Below are 20,444 nucleotides of genomic sequence, written 5' to 3'. Positions count from 1 at the left end.
GAACCTACCCTCGTTCTCGTCATTCTCATGTTTCTCAAATATGCATAAAAGGCCTTGGGGTTGTCCTTGATCCTACGCGCCAAAGGTTTTTCATGCTCTCTCTTAGCTCTCCTAATCCCTTTCTTCAGATCCCTCCTGGCTATCCTGTATCCCTTCAACGCTCTGTCTGAACCATGTTTCCTCAGCCTGATGTATGGCTCCTTCTTTCTCTTTACTAGATATTCAACCCCCCTCGTCAAACAAGGTTCCCTCATACGACCATCTATTTCCTGCCTGACAGGTACATACATACATACATATCGTATCTGTTCCTTGAAAAAGTTCCACATTTCAGTGACATCCTTCCCTGACACCCTATGCTCCCGACTTATGCTCCTCAGATCCTGTCTTGCAGCATCGTATTTACCCTTCCCCAGTTGTAAAACCTACCCTATTGCATGCATCTATCTCTCTCCATAACCAAGGTGAAAGTCACAGAATTGTGGTCACCATCACCAAAATGCTCACCCACTAATAAGCCAATCTCTTGTCCTGGTTCGTTACCGAGTACCAAATCCAATATGGCCTCCCCTCTGGTCGGACAATCAACATACTGAGTTAGAAAAGCTTCCTGGACACACTGCACAAACACCGCCCTGTCCAATCTACTTGATCTAAAGAGCTTCCAACCAATATTTGGGAAGTTGAAATTGCCCATGACTACTACCCTGTGGCTTCTGCACCTTTCCAAAATCTGTTTCCCAATCTGTTTCTCCACATTTCTGCTGCTGCTGGGGGGGCTATAGTAAACACCCAACAAGGTGACTGCACCTTTCCTATTTCTGACTTTAGCCCATACTACCTCCAAAGGCAGATCCCCCCTCAAACTGCCTTTTTGCAGCCATTATACCATTTCTAATTAGCAACGCCACACCCCCTCTTTTTTACCACCCTCCCTAATCTTACTGAAACGTCTGTAACCAGGAACCTCCAACAATCATTCCTGTCCCTCTTCTATCCACATTTCCGTGATGGCCAAAACATCGTAGTCCCAGGTACCAATCCACACCTTAAGTTCACCCACCTTATTTCTGATACTCCTTGTGTTGAAGTATACACACTTGAACCCATCTCTATGGCCGCTAGTATTCCCTGTCAGTGCTACCTTCTCCACAGCCTCCCTACATTCTTGGACATCCTGAAAAACAGCTAACCTACTTGCTGGACTACAAGGCCGGATCCCATCCCCCTGCCAAATTAGTTTAAACACCCCCGAAGAGTGCTAGCATACCTACCTCCCAGGATATTGGTGCCCTTCTGGTTCAGATGCAACCCGTCCTGCATGTACAGGTCCCACCTTCCCCAGAATGCAGTCCAATTTTCCAAATACCTGAAGCCCTCCCTCCTACACCATCCTTGCAGCCACGTGTTCAACTGCACTCTCTCCCTATTCCTTGCCTCACTGTCACATGGCCACGACAGCAACTCAGAGATGACGACTCCGTCCGTCCTAGCTTTTACCTTCCAGCCTAACTCCCTGAGCTCTTGAATGACCTCCCAACCGCTCTTTCTACCTATGTTGTTGGTGCGAAAGTGCACCACGATTTCTGGCTGCACACCCTCCCCAGAAAGGATTCTGAAGACAGATTCTGAAGACGTCTCGGACCCTGGCACCCGGGAGGCAACAAATCAACCGAGAGTCTTGCCCATGTCCACAGAACCATCTGTCTGTCCCTCAAACTACAGAGTCTCCTATAACTAGCGCTCTCCTCCTCTCCCCTTTTCACTTCTGAGCCTTAGAGCCGGACCTCGTGCCAGACACCCGGTCACTGCAGCTTACCCCTGCTAGGCCGACCCCCCGACAGTATCCAAAGCGGTATACTTATTGTTGGGGGGAACGGCCACAGGGGATCCGTGCACTGCCTGTTTCCTCCCCCTCCCACTTCTAACTGTTACCCAGCTGCCTCTGTTCTCTAGCGTAACTATGTCCCTGTAGCTTCTATCTATCACACTCTCAGCCTCTCGAATAATTCTCAGTTCATCCACCTCCACCTCCAGTTCCCTAACGCGGTCTGTGGGGAGCTGGAGCTGGCTGCACTTCCTGAAGATGAAGTCAGCAGGAGCATCGGTGGTCACCCCTACCTCAAACATCCTGCAGGAGGAACATTCCACTGCCTGCACTGCCATAACTCTACACTTAGTCCCGAAAACAAGAACAGCAAGTAGCTTACTTTTTTTAGGTTAGCGGAGGAGGGAGGGTGGGAGACACTACACGTGTAGTGTCTCGGGTTCCTTCTCCACTCAAATAACAATCACTTACCTTCCCGACCGGCTTTGTGTTTCGACTTAACTTCCGCCCAGCTGCCGCCGCTCTCTGCTGCAAAATGCTGTTTAATTGCAGGAGATAGGGTGGTGGTGAAAGGATGTGTGCTTGTGTTTCTGTCTATATCTGTTTAATAACTAGAGACAGGTTTTCGTGCTAGTTGGTGTGTATGTGTTTCTGCATATCCCATTTTAATGGCGGGAGACTGGGCGACGGTGGAAGGTTGTATGTGTTTTTCTGTGTATATCTGATTATTTGCAGGAGACAGGGTGGTCGTGGAGGGTTGTGTGTGTGTGTTTCTGTGTATATCTGTTTAATGACATGAAACAAATTGGGTGTCAAGGATTGTGTGTGCGTGTGTGTTTGTGAGTATATCTGTGTAATGGCAGAGACAGTGTTTTCGTGGATGATTGTGTGTGTGTGTGTTTCTGTGTATTTCCGTTTAATCACAGGAGACAAAGTGGTGATGGAGTGTCTTGTGTGTGCGTTTCTGTTATATTTGTTTCATGGCAGGAGACAGAAAGTTGGTTTAGAGTTTTGTGTGTGTTTCTGCTTATATCTGTTTATTGACCGTAGGCAGGGAGTTAGCGGAGGGTTGTGTGTGTGCGTGTGTGTGTGTTTCTGTGTATAGCTGCTTAATAGCGGGAGACAACGTGGTGGTGGAGGGTTGTGTTGTGTGTTTCGTGTATATCTGATTAATGGCAGGAAACATGGTTTTGGTGGAGGGTTGTGTGTGTGTTTCCATGTATATCTATTTAATTGAAGGAGACAGCGTGCTGATGGAGGGTTGTGTTTTTGTGTGTGTTTCTGCATATATTTGTTTAATGGCAGGAGACAGGATAGTGGTGGAAGGTTGTGTGCTTGTGTTTCTGTCTATAACTATTTAATGACAGGAGACCAGTATTGGGGTAGGCTTGTGTATGTGTTTGTGTGTATCCCTGTTTAATGGTGGGAGAAAGGGTGGCGATGGATGGTTGTGTGCATGTGTGTTTTATTTATATATCAGTTGAATTGCAGGAGACAGTGTGTTGTTAGAGGGTTGTGTGTGTCCATTGCTATGTATTTCTGTTTAATGGCAGGAGACAGAGTAGTAGAGGGGGATTGTGTGTGTGTTTCTGTGTATATCTGATCAATAGCAGGAAACAACTTGGTGGTGTAGGGTTGTGTGTGTGTGTGTGTTTCTGTGTACAATTGTTTAATGGCAAGAGACTACGTGATGGTGGAGGGTGGTTTGTCTGTGCTTCTGTGTATACTTGTTGTGGTTCTGTTCGCCGAGCTGGGGATGTATGTTGCAGATGTTTCTTCCCCTGTCTAGGTGACATCCTCAGTGCTTGGGGGCCTCCTGTGAAGCGCTTCTGTGATGTTTCCTCCGGCATTTATAGTGGTTAGTCTCTGCCACTTCTGGTTGTCAGGTCAAGCTGTGCGTTTCAGTGGCCAGTATATTGGGTCCAAATCGATCTGTTCGTTGATAGAATCTGTGGATGAGTGCCATGCCTCTAGGAATTCCCTGGCTGTTCTCTGTTTGGCTTGTTCTATAATGTTAGTGTGGTCCCAGTCGAACTCATGTTGCTTGTCATCTGTGTGTGTGGCTACTAAGGATAGCTGGTGGTGCCGTTTCGTGGCTAGTTGGTGTTCATGGATACGGATCGTTAGCTGTCTCCCTGTTTGTTCTATGTAGTGTTTTGTGCAGTCGTTGCATGGACTCCATCATGTCACATTTCAAAAATCATTTTAATCCACGTGCTCAGACATATAATGAAACATCTCTGTGGGATGTGAATCTTTAGGCTCAGAGGTCTGGGCACTACACCACTCAACAATAGCCCCTAAAGCTGCAACATGATTCTCCTGTGCGTTTATTGATCAGCTTTCTTTGAACATACTCTGACACACACCCACAACAGAATAGAGATCATCTGTTCCAGAGGAAGTGACACCACCAGAAGTTCATGGAAGGGAATCGAATTCAGAGCTCTGACCCAGGGGAAGGGGTGCAACCCACGACAGAAGGCTTAAACTATGCCCAGAATTTTAGTCATATTTTAAGTGTCAGTTTTCAGCTCTATATGGATTTATTAAATTCTGATTAACATTACTGAAATACACAGGCAACAGTTCTCAGTTTTAAAAAACTAAAATGTATTAGCCTCAACTATAGGATGATGAGTTCATGTGCTCTGCCATCGAGATGAACAGTGAACTTCTTTTATTGCTTGGTTATGATTTCTAGCTTACATAGCTATTATCTGTAATCTGCAATATTAGGGCAAGCAGTCTTGCAGAAACACTCTGCACTCTGAGGGATCTCGAATAGAAATCAATACTGAACACCAGAGATGAGGAAAGAGCACAATTTCTGACTAAAAATCACTGGCCAATATTTCCGACCTCTAACTTGTGGCTTCCCTCTTCCTGAAATTATTAAGTGAGACAAGGCATCAGTTTACTTTCCAGCCTCTCCTTACCCTCTCCTCCCTCTGCTTGCACAAAACAAATCAAGCTCCAGGTCTTTGGGAAACTTAAGGCCTGTGTTTGTAGGCCTTCTGGAGAGGGGAGGGTCTTTTAAACCTGAAGCAGGAGGGTGAGGGGGCAGTAATATCACACACTGGGCTGAGGTGTGGCAGTTCGAGTTTAACTTGGATAAATGTGAGGTATTGCATTTTGGTAAAATAAAAAGCGGGGGGGGGGCTTATACAAGTAATAGTAGACGTTGGTAGTGTTGTAAAAAAGAGGGACCCACAGGTGCAGATCGAATTCACAGAAGTTTGTGGCACTTATAGACAAGGTGTTTAAGGATACTTCTTTGCTCAGACTTTTGTGGTTAGAAGTTGAGAAGTCATGCTGAGATAGTGCAGGACATCGATGAAGCCTCTTCTGCAGTACCGTGTGCAGTTCTATTATTGGAAGGAGATTATTAAGCTGAAGAGGGTTCAGAAGAGATATGCCAGGATGTCGCCAAGAACACCTCATCTTCTGCCTCGGGAGCCGACAAAAACATGGCATGAACATTGAACTCACTAATGAGCAAACCTCCCCTCGACGACCCAGATCCCAGATCCAACCCTCGGACTCAGATCCGCCCTCTCGTGGGAACCTACCTGTCCATCTTCCTTTCCACCAATCCGCTCCAACTCCCCACCGACCTATCACTATGACCTTCTATCTTCGCCCACCTATCTATCACCAACCTTTCCCCAAGCCTCACCCCCACCGGCCATTTATTTGTCAGCCCTTTTACTCCTTCGCAGTTCTGACGAAGGGCCCTGCCTGAAACGTTTACTCTCTTGCTCCTCGGTTGCTGCCTGACCTACTGTGCCTTCTCCACTATCATGCTTTATCTACACTTAATTCTTCAAAATCTGGAGTCCCCATTGTCTCTTAGGTACAATTCTCTGCTAACCCCACATGTCTGTTTATACCCCCACGCTCTCTGAGGTATATATTCTCTCCAGATCATGGCCTATAAAAGTTCTCTCAATCTTTTCCTGATATTGTCATGCCTCAGCAGTAGTTACAGGGTCTATGTTTCCATTTATAAGCAGAGAAGCATGTTGGTGTTCCGATAATCCTCTGGCATTACTTCCACGTTCAATGCAGACTGAATGGTTGCACACAATTAATCTACCAGACTCAACATTCATTCCCTCAGTCACCCTCGCATATCCAATCCAGACTGTGTCAATGGTAATCATTATTTTGAATATTAATAAAACGGTATTGAATTGAAAGGTGTTGCCTGGAGCTATTTGTTCAGTGACTGTGATTAATGTCAGTCTCTGTGGATCCTAAATGTGTCACTGGAGGGCTTGCCTCTTTTACTAATTAAGCATTCCGTTTAATGTGTTATCACATAGTATGAGTGCGAGCATCGCCGACAGAACTAACAGAGATCAGCAGCTCCAGAAAGACAGGGAGTAGATATCAGAATCTGAGAACATTAATCTGGAATGATGCAACAATGGGCAGAAGATTTCCCACTCGTCTTTACTGCCTTTCCCTACCTTGGATATCATAAGTATGGAGGATCTATGACGTACTGATTGTTATTCCAGCTGGTTACTATCCCATCCTCGCTATAGTTGGTGTTTCTGATAAGTCATTCTAACTGTCTATTAAAGCAGGTTAAACAGAATTGTTGTTCATGTTATTAAAATTAGGGAAGGTGAAAGTCATCATTTTAAGCTCCAATGAAAAATTCGACTCCTTAGAAATTATAATGAGCAAATTACTACTTTCAAATGACTCACTATTATGCGAGGAGAAACTCTAAAACTTCAGAGTCATTCTAGCCCTGCACAGATCGATATCTCCATACCCTCCCCACTCGCTAATTCTGTCCAATGTCACCATCGTGATATCCCCGTCTCCTCCTCAGCCACAGTGCACCTTTGAGTGAACCATCATTTGAGGTTATGTTAAATCCGAAATCACCTGTTTCAAGCTCCTTCTAACCACATGTCAATCACAAAATAATTGCACTTGAAATGTTTAACTTGTTCACTGCACAGAAACTGGCTGACGGGAAGATAATGCATGGTGCTCAAGTCATTGAATCATGATCTAGAGCCACAGAATAATAATCTGTTAATATGAAGGAAATTGGTGGTATTGAAGTGAAACCATCATCATTAAGAATAAAAAGCCCATCTGCTTGCCTCATGTCCTTTAGTGAAGGCAATGGGTCATCCTTCCCTGATCAGGTCTCTGTGTGACTGCAAACCCACAGCAATGTGTTTTACTCTTTACTGTCCTGTGGAACAGCTGAACCAGCCACTCAGTTCAAGATCGGCATAACAGGCTGGCCTGACCTGTGAGGGAAGGATAAAGGGAAAGATAGCTCCCTTCCTCTGCCTGTTTCCCATATTCCTACAGCTCATTTCCATTCAGGTGGGTGACCATTACTTATTTCAAGTGCAATCTTTCTTAGGCTTTCCCTGTTTGTGATGTTCATCTCCCGTAGCAACTCTGCTGTTGGCTTTGTTGATGCTCACATATAGATGTAAGGAGCTTTTAAATTCCACGTCAGGCGCAGTGTAGTGAGAAGGAAAGGTTTTTTTACGCCATAGGAAAGATACGGAGATGTCTCAGTGAGGAAAAGGAATTATTGTGATCAAACCTAAGAGTGTTGTTGAGGCAGTCTTTGGGACATTGTGGACAGGTTTTCTTTCCTTTATAAGAAATGATCACCCTGCCACAGAGAGAGTGCAAAGGTTTTTCACCAGATTTAGCCCTGGGATGGTGGTAAAATGAGGGGTGAATGAAGATTAATCTTTAGCGCTGTGAGAGAATAAAAGATCATTTCATTGAAACTTCAGGGGAATGGACAGTCTCTCATGATGTTCTAAACAGACATTGATACGGTGATAAAATCCATGGCTTGTTTCTACTCGGGTTACAAGAGCCTCTGAGGATGTTCCCCTCACCCCTCCCCCACTCACTATATCGACAGAGAGAGAGAGAGAGACAGACAGAGAGATAGTGAGTCAGACTTTGAATGTAGTGCATTTGGTGTGTGATCCTACACTGAACATCACGTTATCTAAAATTCTGACAGCAGCCACAATACCTTCATTCTAAAACATCACCGTCTGACCTCCATGGAGAACATGGGTCTGTCTACTCAGACATAGAAGATGCCTCTTTGAGATTTGATACAAACCATCTGGCTTCCCTCCTCACTGCGAGCAATCCACTTTAAAGTAGTAGTCATTCCACCAGCAATGGACACACGAGGAACCTCGTACAGCCATCCATGAGTGCAGTCTCTGCTCCATTGGTTTGTCATATTGGAGCATCAATGACACCCCCCCGTTCATGTATAACTATCTCATGGGCCGGAATCGCCTCCTCCATGTTTCGTGGAACATGTTCAAGGGTCTGGGTTCTGGGCTCTACCAGATCCTTTTTAACAGCTCGATGTACTGACTAGACCCCTTCTCTTCTTGCGGATCAAGCAGGAGGATTGAATGTGCTGTCGCTCTTCTTGTTCAGTAGTTTCGATGAGCAGAATGGCTTCCACATTTCTGTATGTAACCAGCTTGAGATGTTGATTGAGCTCCTCTTTTAACTGTGTCTGACAGCACTGTTACATGAATGTTACCGACACGATAACAACACAAGTTTGAATGCTGTCTGGGTCTTACTGAACACGGACACATACTGCATCATGAGCTGATGGGCGACAAAATGTTCTGAACATTGTGTTATACTCAGTGACCATCCCTATTTCCGGTCTTATCAAGGGGAAAGACATTGATGAAGCAGCTGAAGATGTTTGTGCTGAGGAAGCTATCCTGAGGATTTCCAGAAGAGATGTCCCAGGACTGAGAAGATTTTCGGCCCCCACCCACAGGTATCTTCCTTTGTGCTCTGAAAGACACCCTTGATTCCCATTAAGCTCAAGTAAGATGGCGCTTCCGATGACATTCTCAGTCAAATACTGTCTTGATATCAAGGCTATTCACTCGTTGCTGAACCCCTGTGTTCCCTTCTTGTTCATATCAATAGGTGGTGGTGTCTGTGTGGGGAGTGTTTTCCTCCCACCGAGGGTAGTGAATGTCAGGAATTATCTTGTCTCGAGAGCTAGGGGAGCTACATCACTGAAAGTATTTAAAAAGGTGGTAGATGGATTTTTGACCAGTGAGAGAGCTGAGGGGATGCGAAGAATTGGGAATTAAAGATGAGTTAATACGATCAGTGGATCGGCCTTGATCATATACAATGGCTTGATTATCCAAACGACCTGATCCTGTTCCTTATGTTCTCATATTCTGTAATTACAGTTAATGGTTGTAATTTCCCAGCAGGTACTGTTATTGAACCTTCCAATTAGAGAGAGGAAACTACTTTATAAGTCATCATTTAGTGAGGTGTGGGGGCTGAATTTACAGAGAATCTGGATCTATACCATGACCAACAAATGAAGCACACTTTGCAGAGAAGAGACATTCTGTAAAGAGACCAGAACTGTCTTTCGAAGCCAGCCTGGGTTTTGAAGTAAGATTTTCCAACCCACACCAAACCATGTGTGACAGCCTGGAGGGAATGAATGAGATCCTGTGTTACTGTGGACTAGGTATTGGAGCAAGGTGCCCCCGTCAGCACCAGTGCAGGAAGTTTGAGAGGCTGAAATGAACATAGGGACATAGGACTCAGGAGCAGGAGTGGGTCATTAGACACGTTGTCACTGCCGCACAAGGCACTAAGATCATAGCTGCTCTGATTGTGGTTTCAGCAGCACTTTTCTGTCTGCATATAATTTTCCTACATGCACTTGTCTGTCAAATATTTGAATACAACACAACTGTGAACAAATTCAAACATCCAGGCACCATATACGTTTGGTAAAGGGAATTCCCACTCGAACAGTCCAATAAGGATTTCTCATTCATGTTCCGACAAATGTTGGATGGCCACTGTGTCCTTTTCCAGTCCCACTCCTCCACTGGTTACAACAAATTTTAAATGTAGCCAGTTTAGTGTTATGACCAATTGTATAGAACTCAGACTGGGTCATTTTTGAATAAAATGTGAAATGCACAAGTTGAACTCACAACAAATAGTAAAAGATAGAGTGTTCCAAATGTTCATATGCCTTTGATATTATTCTGTTCACACAAGCTGCTGGTAATGGGATTTATTTGTAGAACAGTTGGATTTGTTGAACTCCCTTTGCTTCCAGCAGTAGAGAGATTCCAATGAGTCCTCAATAGGAATTGTTCACAAGTGGTGAAGATAACTCAGGGATTTTATGGTCTCACATGTTGCTATCCGGTGGACAAAGTAAGAGAGAGGGATCAATCAGCTACTGCTTCTCAGACAGGGAACATGTTTCTCCCTCTCTGTGTTGAACCATACAATAATGTCAACTAAACATCAAACTGGGCCATGTGTGCTCTCCTGGAGCATTCTTTGGAACGGATGATAATGGACAATATGAGGTGGCATCATCGCTGTTGTTGTACACAGTGTCTTTCATTAGAAAAAAAAGTCATTGTTTTATCATCTGATTACATGTTTATATGCGTCTGTGTAATTTGTAACTATCGGTCGATGTCTATATAATACATGTTTTGATATCAACACATCTTATTCTTAAAATTGTTCTCTTGCTTTAAACTCCTTAACAAGAGGAAACATGCATCCAGATGAAACACTTTTCAGAAAGTCATGTATGGTTCAAGAAGATTTCTCATCTCAGATCAAAACTGATAATCCCCCATAACAAAAGACCTTCCTTCCCGGAATGTGTGAAGGGAAAAATCTCTGAAAATTTTTTGAAAGAATTATATCATTTTTTTAAGTTTAGGCGATCAAAACTGCACACAGTGTATCTGATGTGGTCTCAGAAATGCCACGTACAGATGTAGTAAAACATTCCTCATTAAACCTGATAACCTTTGCGAGAAACAGCATCATTCCACTTACTTTCCAAATCACTTGCTGCATCTGCATACTGAATTCATATGATTCAAGTCCCAGGAACATGGAAACTGCCCTTTATCACGGAGTTCTGCAATCTCACTCCATTTAAATTGTTCGCCATTGTTTTATCCTTCCTGCCACAGTATTCAACTCACCTTATGTTCTTTCTGCTAAAGGTTTACTCACTAACCTTCCCAGTCTGTATCACATTACAGACTCAGTACCTCCATCTGGCGACATCTTGAATGATCATCTTGGTGATGCGCTAATTGAGCTTCGCACCATTCAGTTCCCTTCCTCCAGATCTTTGATACAGATTATTTGTCATTGATGATCCCACAGTGATCTCTACAGCACTACACTAGCCACAGCTTTGCAACCTGAAAATAAACATTTCTCTCTACTGTCTATTTCCTGTTAGCGACAGCTTCGCCGTCCCTGTGTAGCACCTAAGGTGGGTTGAATGGGCTCCTCCTGGGCTGTGTAATGTACTCAACGAGCTGAATTACTTCATTCTCTATTCCTGTATAACTCCTTCAAGGGGCAAAATGGTCTTCTCCCATCTCATTGCAACGATCCTGCCTGATTGAAAGGGGTGGTCCCCTACCTTGTAACAGAATCCGGGGTGGATTTAGTGAAAACACATGAGGTAGGTGCAGCAGTATATCTCTGTAAGAGACTCTAGGGATGGATTGAGGGAACAACACGAGGGGAAGGGGGAGCATTATATCTCTGTGATGGCCTTGAAGGGTGGATAGAGGGAACAACAGAAGGGTTAGGTGCAGCAGTATATCTCTGTAACAGCCTCAAGGGGTGCATTGAGGGAACAACACATGGGGTAGAGGCAACAGTACATCACTGAAACAGACTCAAGGGTGGATTGAGGGCACAGTGCATGGGGTAGAGGCAGCAGTTGGCCTTTTGGATGCACCATTCAGAATGCTCATAACTAATCCGATTGTGTCTGACTATCCGTCTCCTGTCTGTTCCCAATAAACATTGACTCTCCTGTCCAGCAAAGATCAGTCAAGCTCAGCGTTGAATATCTTCAATAACCGAGTCTTCACTGCTCCTTGAAGATGAGGACACCACAGATAGCACAATACTAAAGTGAACGGGACGTCCTTATTTAATTGTGGGACCCGTTATTTTAAACCCTGTTAACCTAATATCAAATCACCACTTCTTTTCAGACATAAGGACACAATAATGAGGAATAAACATATGGCATTTCGGACTTCAAACATGTATCAAACCCAGCCAATTCTGCTCTCCCAGATAGAGAATACCTGATAGCATTACACCACAAGAACATTAAAGCAAAGAGCAAAGTGAAGCCATTCCGCCCATCGAGTCCAGAATTCCGTTCAATAATTTCTTATATGTACCTCAACCTCATTCTTCTGCCTTCTCCCTGGAATCCTTCATCCCCGTACAAATCCAAAGCATATGGATTTGCATCTTAAAGACACTAGTTTCAAATTCCTCTGTGTGTCTGCCTGTGTGTGTGTGTGTTTGTGTGTGTGTGCGCCTCTGTGTGTGTGTGTGTGTGCGTGCGCGCCTCTGTGTGTGTGTCTGTTTATGTGTGTGCGTGTCTGTGTGTGTGTATATGTGTGTGTGTGCATATATATACGTGTGTGTCCATGTGCTTGTTATCTCTGTGTTTGTGTGCTTACGTCTGTCTGTCTGTGTATCAGCCTGTGTGTTCATTAACTGTGTTTGTGTCTAATTGTATAAGACTGTATGGTTCTACCCTGTGTGTGCCTATCTCCTTGTAAGTATTGTGGGTGTTCGTATTTTGGGGTGTTGACCAATACTTCTGTGTATTTCTGTGTCTGCGTCTCTGTGCATTGAGGTATGTGTGCCTTTTTTTGGATGTGAAAGGGCTGTCGTTGGAACTGCCAGTGGGTTTAAAGTGAGAATTGTCTTTCACTGAACATTGCTCCTTAATCAGTTGGTGGAACGTGGATGTTTCAGAATCTCCACACGAGGCGTCCCAGCCCTCTCTGGCTCGTACCAGTGTCCTACCCACATGGCAAGGGGAGGGGGTGAGTGAATGGATATCGGACACTCCACCACCCGGCTTTGCCTTTCTGTCCTATTCCAGGTTCTTCCTCCTGGAATAGGAGAATGGGAGGGAGAGTGGGAATGGGTGACCCTGCAGTTATTGCTGGTGTAGGTGGGGGGAATTGTGAGGTGTCTGGAATGAGTCAGTCGACAGGTTTGAATACATATAGTATTATTAGTGTGGGCGGTATTGCATAGGTGACAGAGAAAGTGAGGAAGAAAGTTACTGAATTCAATAGTGAGAGCGATAGTCCTGAGCCTTATCTGGAAATAGAGCGTGAACCTTGTTCGGGTGTTGGTGCTATAATAAATAAACAGTGAGTGTGAATGAGCAGAGACTATACGGTAACTCTTATCCTGACAGAGCAGGAAGGATATCGATACTTATCCAGTATTGCAGGACATTTCTTCAGATCATCTCAGCGTCGAGGTGAGGCTCCCTGAATGTCCTGTCCAAATCTATTACTAATAACAACACAGACCTGTCCCTCAGCTTCCACAGAATCAGTTTAGATAGAGCTTACAGATAGCAAGGAGAAGCAAATATTGGTGTGCGATATATCAAAACTAAAAACGCTAGCAAAAATCTCAGTATCAAATGCTGTGGAAATTAGATATGCACGTATTGTTGATACTGCAATCTGATTGGATGGTCTCAAGTTGCATCTAAACTGCGTTAACTAAGTGACTGCTCATGTTGTGAAAAATAAGTTCCGTAAGTGTATATGGGGTGGGTTGAAGAGTATGTTGTGAAGCAAACTACGGAGCAGCTTATTTTGGATTTGGCATTGTGTGGTCAAAATGGCGAATTAATAACCTTGTACTGAAGCAGCTTTTAAGGATTAATAACATTAATAAGGTGCATTTTACACTGCGTCTGTGTATGCTTGAACTTTGAAGTTTAACATCATGGAAGACTGGAGGCTAAAGGTGAAATATGTGTTGCTGGAAAAACGCAGTATGTCAGGCAGCATCCAAGGAGCAGGAGAATCGACGTTTCGGGCATAAGCCCTTCTTCAGGAATGAGGCTGGTGTGCCAAGCAGGCTAAGATAAAGGGTAGGGAGGAGGAACCTGGGGCAGGGGCATTGGGAATGCGATAGGTTGAAGGAGGTTAAGGTGAGGGTGATAGTCCGGGGGGGGGCGGAAAGGTGGGCAAGAAGAAGATTGAAGTTCAAGAAGGCGATGCTGAGTCCGAGTGTTGGGACTGAGATAAGGTTGGGGGAGGGGAAATGAGGAAGCTGGAGAAATCTGCATTCATCCCTTGTGGTTCGAGGGGTCCTAGGTGGAAGATGAGGCGTTCTTCCTCCAGGCATCGTGGGGTCAGGGTCTGGCGATGGAGGAGGCCAAGGACCTGCATGTCCTTGGTGGAGTGGGAGGGGGCGTTGAAATGTTCAGCCGCGGGGCGGTTGGTTTGGTTAGTGCGGGTGTCCCAGAGGTGTTCTCTGAAATGTTCCGCAAGTTGCACAAGTTGCGAATGTGGATTTCTCCAGCTTCCTCATTTCCCCTCCCCCCACATTATCTCAGTCCCAACCCTCGGACTCAGCGCCGCATTCTTGACCTGCAATCTTCTTCCCTACCTCTCCGCCACCACCCCCTCTCTGGCCTATCACCCTCACCTTAACCTCCTCCCACCTATTGCATTCCCAACGCCCCTCCCCAAGTCCCTCCTCCCAGACCTTTATTTTAGACTGCTTGGGACACCAGCCTCATTCCTGAAGAAGGGCTTATGCCAGAAACGTCGATTGCCCTGCTCCTTGAATGCTGCTTTACCTGCTGTGCTTTTCCAACAACACATTTTTCAGCTCTGATCTCCAGTATCTGCAGTCCTCACTTTCTCCTATTTGGAGGCTAAAAGGTCAAGATAGCTCCAGTGAATTGGGAAAATACAACATAACATTCAGTGGTAGACAAGCAATGATTGTTAGAGTCATAGAGTCCTACAGCACGGAGACAGGCCCTTCAGCCCAAACTGTCCATTCCGACCAAAATATCCATCCACACTAACCCTATTTCCCTGCCATTGTCCCAATCATTCTAATCCTTTACTATCCGTGTACTATCCAGCCTTTTAAAGGTTGTTAACGTATCCGCCTCAATCACTTCCCGGGCAGCACATTCCATATGTGTACCAGCCCATGTGTGTAAAAAGGTTGTTCCTCAGGTTCCCTTTTATTCTTTCTCCTCTGACGTTAAACTGATGCTCTCTAGTTTGTGACTGCCCAACCCTGCGAATCAATAACTGGGCACATTCACTCTATCCATGCCTGTCATGATTTATGGACTTCAATTTGAATCTCCCTCAGTCTCACACACACAAAAGTAAAAAGTCCTAGTTTAGATTATTAGATTACTTACTGTGTGGAAACAGGCCCTTCGGTCCAACAAGTCCACACCGCCCCGCCGAAGCGTAACCCACCCATACATCTACATCTACCCCTTACCTAACACTACAGGCAATTTAGCATGGCCAATTCACCTGACCTGCACATCTTTGGACTGTGGGAGAAAACCGGAGCACCCGGAGGAAACCCACGCAGACACGGGGAGAACGTGCAAACTCCACACAGTCAGTCGCCTGAGGCGCGAATTGAACCCGGGTCTCTGGCACTGTGAGGCAGCAGTGCTAACCACTGTGCCACCGTGCCGCCCGGTTGGAGTTTGTCCAACCTCTCCCTATAACTTAGTCCATTGGGCCCTTGGCAACATCCTTATAATTTTTTTTTCTGTATTCTTTCCAGTTTAATAACATCGTCCCTATAGCAAAGTGAACAAAACTGAACATAACACTACCAACATGACCTCAGCAGCATCCTGTATAACTGCAACATAACTGCATAATTTTGATACTCAGTGAAATACACTGATTAAGGCCAGTGTGCCAAAAGCTTTCTTCACTGCACTGTCTACCTCTGAATCAACTTCCACAGAACCATGCATCTGAATTCCAAGGTCCCTCTGTTCCACTACACTACAACCATTCACCATGAAAGTCCAACCTTGATTTGCCTTTTTAAAATGCAAGAACTTACACTGATCTATATTAAAATCCACTTACCATTTCTCAGCCCACTTCCCCAGCTGATCAAAGTACTGCTGTAATTTCTGAAATTTATGATAACCTTCCTCATTCTCTATGATGCCACCTATTTTAGTATCGTCTTCAAACTTACGAATCATGCCTGTACATTCTCATCTAAATCATAGATATATGTAATATGCAGTGGTCCCAGCATCAATCCCAGATGCATTCCACTCGTCACAGGCCTCCAGTCTGACCAGCATTCTTCCAGTATTACCCTCTGCTTCCTACCAATCAACCAATTTTTATCTAATTTGCTAGCTCCTCTTCAATTCCATGCGATCTAACCTTCCAGAGCAGCGCACTATGTGCAACCTTACTAAAGGCCTTCCTGGAATCCATATCGACTACGTAGACCACCCTTCCCTCCTCAACGTTGCTGGTCACTTCATCAAAGAACTCCAACATATTTACGAGTCATGATCTCCCATGCACAAAGCTGTGATGAATTTGATGAAGGGCGTTTGCCCGAAACATCGATTTTCCTGCTCCTCGGATGGTGCCTGACCTGCTCTGCTTTTCCAGCACCATTCTAATCTTACTCCGAATCACACCCTGTCTTTCGAAATGCAGGTATATGTAATCTCTCTGAAACTTGTCAAGTAACCTACCCACTAGATTTTAGGCTTACTGGTATTTAGTTCCCAGGTTTATCTTTGTAGCCTTTCTTGAATATGAGCTCAGCATATGCTACCCTCCAGTCGTCCAGGACTTCACTCGTTGGACAGCAATGATGGAAAAGAATCAACCAGGGCTCCCGCAATTTCTTCTCTGTCCTCTTGTCCTCCTGCAGTGTTCCTGAATGTATCTGGTCACGACAAGGAGATTTAGAAATGCTGCAAATTCTGAAAAATATGCCTATTTATTTCATGTACAAACACGAAAGAGTGAGAAAGTGACTCAATAATGGTTAACATAACAAATTAGAAAATATATTAATCATAGGAAGTGACTTCAGAGGAATTCCAGATATTGTGGAAAGCTAAGCATTCTCAGAAATTAACGATCCAGAAAAGGAAGGCCATGAAACTGATAAGGAAATCAAAAAGAGAACGTGCATCCTAACAAACACGAACACAAAGACTGCATAAATCAACGATCTATATTTCAAAGGAAACAAAATAAAAGCAAGGTCAAATGTGGAAATTTGTAATCGGGAGAGGAGAGGTCATTGTGGACAATAGGGAAATGGCCAAGAAATAACCAGTTACTTTGCATCTGTCTTCATGGAGGAAGATCCAGAAAATCACCCCAGTAATACCAAGTGATCATATCGGCCTTCTGGAGCTAAACACATAAAATCAATTCATATCAGTATGAAGGTAGTACTTGAACATGTAGCTGGATTGAGCATTGCTAAGTCTGACGAAACAGATGTACTTCATATCAAAATGTCGGAAATAAATCACAAATAGTAGGGATAATTGCACTGGCGATGACTGTGTTTTATTTTCCTGCACATTCTGCAGAGACCAGAAAATATTGTGGATAAACGTGATCCAAGCACTATCGATGAATGGAAGGGATCCAAACAGCTACAAAGGGAAAAAAGACATAGTGTGGAGAACTGCAGATCAATTAACTTAACATCTGTAGGGAAACCGTTAGATAAAAATTCAGATAAAAATTTACACAGGATGACATTTTTGATATTTAAAAATTAATAGCAACAATGGAGAGAATCATTATGCATTTCTGATAGAGAAATCATACTTGATACACTTTGGAATTGTTTGAAGTTGTTTCTTACAGCATAGTTAATGGGGAAACAGTAGAAGTGGCATATACTGGATTTTCGTAAGAGTTTCTATAAGATCTCAGTGAGTTCATAAATGCAATGAATGTGAAGGGGATTTGGAGGACTATATGTAAGTGGAAAAGTTAAAGTTTGTTTCGCCTTCATATAACAGAGTCAGAACATTGAAGCAGTTTCACAGCGTGTTGGTGGGACTGTACATGAAATATTGTGTAGAGTTTTGGTGACCGAATCTCAGAAAGAATATACTGACCACAGAGGAAGTGCAATGGATATTCTCCAGATTAATCCCTCAGATGGTGAGATTGCCTGATGTGGAAACTCGGCCTGTGTTCTCTGGAGATTCAAAGAACATGAAATTTTAAAAATTCACAAAACATATGACAAGTTGGAAATTAACAGAACGCTTCCCTCGCTGTCTATTCCACATTCAAAGCAAATAATGGCAGGATCTGGGACAGGCTAGTTAAGGCTACAATAAGGATGAAATTCTTCACTTGGAGGGGACTGACTAACACAGGGGCATGGAAACCTACTGGTCGGCAAGTTTAGGGAGAATCTCCAGATATTCTACAAGTGTCTCCAGCGGAACAGAATAACCAGGGAACAGGTAGAACTCATTAGTGACTTGCCAAGTTGCATCCAAATCAACTTTAGTGGTAGGAGTCAGAGGGTGGTGGTAGAAGGCTGTTTGTGTGATTGGAGGCCAGTGTTCAATAGTGTACAACGGGGATCAGTGCTGTGTCTCTTAATATTTGGGATTCGGAAGTGTTGGTGTTGGACTGGGGTAGACAAAACTAAAAATTGCATAACACCAGGTTATATTCCAAAAGGTTTATTCGGCGGCACTAGCTTTCGAAGCGCTTCATCAAAGCACACAACCAACTGATGAAGAAGCAGCGTTTCAAAAGCTAGTGCCTCCAAATAAACCTGTTGGACTACAAGCTGATGTTTTGTGATTTTAAACCTTATCCTAAATGATGCAGCTGTGAATATGGACGAGGGTTGGGAGGTGTCATAAGTAAGTTTGTGTTTGATACAAAGATTGGCCAAGTGGATGGCAGTGAGGAGGAAGGCCTTACGTTGCAGGAAGATATTAATGGAATGGTCAGATGGGTGGATCAATGGCAGATGGAATGTAACCCTGATAAATATGAGGTGATATACTTTGCAAGAAGGAACCAGACAGGGGAGGACCCCATGAATGACAACACACTAGGAAGCTCAGAGGGTGCTTCTCCACACATCCCTGAATGTGACTGGACAGGTTATTGCACAATTTGGGAAAGCATAGGAGAGCGTAAACACAGCCTTTATACATCGAAGCATAGAATATAAGAGTTATGCAGAACTTTGGTTAGGCTAAGATCGAATACTGTGTGTAGTTATGGGAGCCACATTACAGGAAAAATGTGATTGTACTGGAGGGGGTGCAGAGGAGATTAACCAGGATGTTCCCTAGGATTGAGTATATCAGTTTTGGAGAGAGGCTGGATAAGCTCGGGTTGTTTACTTTGGAGCAGAGAAGGCTGACGGGATGTGAATTAAAAGGATAAGATTATGAAGGACATGGACAGTCTTGATAGACAGCAGCTGTTCCTTTTAGTCAGAGGGCCACATTTTTAAAGTGAAGGGTTTGAGGTTTAGTGAGAATTTGAGGACTGTTTTTCAACCAGAGTTTGTTGGGATCTGGAATACACTTCTTGAGAGGGGAGTTGTCATAGTAACCTCAAAACCTTTATAAAATACATGGTTGTGCAGTTGCAATGCCATAAGATTCACAGGTCTTGTGTCGGAAAGTGTGCCTAATGCAGACCGTGCTGTATTTCTGATGGAACAGAGACTGTGCTTCTGTTATTGTATGGATGTGGGAAGTCAATCATTGAGTAGCTGAAGATAGGAATTGATGGGTTTCTGAAGAATATCTTTTCAAAGTATATTAGAGTGAACTTGTAATACCTTCTGAATATATGTCAATGATAAAATTAAGAGAAAAAGGTGCAGCTTTCTTACAGTCTGATACCAGATAGTTGAGGACAGGGAAATAGCAGAACTACGGAATAAATACTTCAGTTATGCCTTCACAGAAGAAAAAAAAACAAAAAAAAACTTCCTAGAAATACTAGGGAAGTTTAATCTGGTGAGAAAAGGGGAATAGCAACTAAATTCACAACGAAAATGTTTTAGAGAAAAATATTGGACTGAAATTAATGGGCATAGACAAAGTCAACAGAAATTTATGAATTGGGAATCATATTTGAGAAAGTGGCTTCGAACAAAATTATGGAGAAGGTATCAATGCAATACGATTGGAATCGCAGAAAGATTTTTGATAAAGCCCCAAGCCTTTTGTGCAAATTCGAATCCTGTGGGACGGGGGCTAATATATGGCCGTGGTTTTAGAATGGGAGAGCTGGCAGGGAACAGTGAGTAAGAATAAAACCATGTTTGTTTTGAATGGAAGGCTTAGAGGATATAACAAGGATCGAGATTTGACATCCAGCTATTCCCAATGCACATCATATCTTTGGTTGAGGGGCTCAAACGCCATATTCCCAAGTTTGCTTACTGTGCTAAACGATGTCAGCTTATGAGTGGATGAGGAGGATATAAAAAAGACTCCAAGGTGATTGAGACAAGTGGAGAGACTGGGAAAATACGTGGTAGATGGAGAGCAATGAGAGAGATGAGATGTTGTGCACTTTGATGAGAACAATAGAGTGGCATCCTATTATTTGAAAAGGGAGTGGTTGAAAAATGTTGATCTATAAATGAACTTAAGCTCCATTTTTGTTTTATTTCTGCGCAGCCCTCC

This window comes from Chiloscyllium punctatum, chromosome 21, assembly GCF_047496795.1.
Source record: "Chiloscyllium punctatum isolate Juve2018m chromosome 21, sChiPun1.3, whole genome shotgun sequence".
Lineage (NCBI taxonomy): Eukaryota > Metazoa > Chordata > Chondrichthyes > Orectolobiformes > Hemiscylliidae > Chiloscyllium > Chiloscyllium punctatum.
Note: the sequence above shows the minus strand (reverse complement) of the source record.